Genomic DNA, 1710 nt, shown 5'->3' on the forward strand with positions numbered 1-1710 from the left:
ATTCATGGCGTGGGCATACTGGGCATGGTGCTGTGTTTCCATCACCAAAAGGAACGCTGACATCAATCAGGGGATCTTTAACCTGCGAATGTCATCTTCTGCATGTGCATACGCACGAAGGTGGTCAACATGCTATGGCAGGTCTGTGTGTTGATGACGTGTGGGGGATGGAAGACAAAGAAACGTTATATCCACCCTAATCACACCAGGAGCCGCTAGGGGAGATTCGAACCATGGTCCCTCAGATTAAAAGTGATTTACTGAATCCGCTCGGCTTTCTTAAAATTCAACTGTTTTTCTTTTTCGTTTTTGTTTTTGTATTTCTTATCTTAATAGATAAATAGATAGATAGATAGATAGATACTCCTCATGTCAGCCATGGTTCAGTCTGGATGTTGTTTGTTTTTTCAATCGGCCATTTATAACCGCAAGATTTCGATCAATTGTTTATTCCACCCCACCCCCTTATATCCCCCACCCCCTCTCCACCTCTCCACTTCACCTCTCCTCTTTTGTACTCTTCATTGCTGCTCTTCGACTGTGTATACGTTTCTTCCTTCCTTCCTTCCTTCCGATGTTCTTTCACACGCGCGCGAGCAAGCGTGCACGCGTGTCATTTGCAAGCAAGCGGACGGCGGAAAACAAGACTGATGCAACACTGAGACGCTGAATGAAACAGAGAAACAGTTTCTTTTTTCTTTCTTTCTTTCTTTCTTTCTCTTTCCACCACACATTACAGCCATCACGACTGTTTCCTGCCTGCAAGGAGGAGGAGGATGAGGAGGAGAAGTCAACTGATTGCACAGTGACGTTTTGCCCGTAATCGTCAGCCGTTTAACCCCAAGGCTGGCAGCCGGCTGACTACACGGCTCTCCGTTTATCACGTGCACTGACAAACACTTCTCATCATCTCCAGGCCTGACATTTGTCTTGCACTTCGCAACGTGAAACACTCGTTTCCGGGCCCTCGGTGTTGTGAAGCTCTTAGCTTATCCCGTGACTTCCCCCAACCGATGAGGTGTGTGTGTGTGTGTGTGTGTGTGTGTGTGTGTGTGTGTGTGTGTGTGTGTGTGTGTGTGTGTGTGTTCCGTGTGTGAGTGTGTGCGTGTGGTAAGGTGTGTGTGTGTGTGTGTGTGTGTGTGTGTGTGTGTGTGTGTGTGTGGTAAGGTGTGTATGTGTGTGTGTGTGTGTGTGTGTGTGTTTGTGCCCGTGTGTGAGAGTGTGTGTGTGTGTGTGTGTGTGTGGTAAGGTTTGTGTGTGTGTGTGTGTGTGTGTGTGTGTGTGTGTGTGTGCCTTTGTGTGTGTGTGTGTGCGTGCGTGTGTTTGTGTGTGAGGGGAGGGGTGTGGTGTGTGTATCCGTGTGTGAGTGTGGTAAGGTGTGTGTGTGGTAAGGTGTGTGTATGTGTGTGTGTGGGGGGGGGGGGGGGGTGCCCGTGTGTGAGTGTGGTAAGGTGATGTGTGTGTGTGTGTGTTTACTCCCCATCCAACACATGCAATATATTTGATGCAGCCCCCCCCCACCACCACCACCACCACCACCACCCCCACCCCCACACACACACACGCACACCTTCTTTCTCCTCAGCACTCCTCCCCCACCACTCCCATCCACCCACTCACCCACCCATGTCGTTGTCTTCTCATGTTGGCTCTGATTCGGCGCGTTCTTGTCCACACTTTTCAGAGGCGTGCACAGCCCTTGGGCTCACT

This window comes from Babylonia areolata, chromosome 19, assembly GCF_041734735.1.
Source record: "Babylonia areolata isolate BAREFJ2019XMU chromosome 19, ASM4173473v1, whole genome shotgun sequence".
Taxonomy (NCBI): Eukaryota; Metazoa; Mollusca; class Gastropoda; order Neogastropoda; family Buccinidae; genus Babylonia; species Babylonia areolata.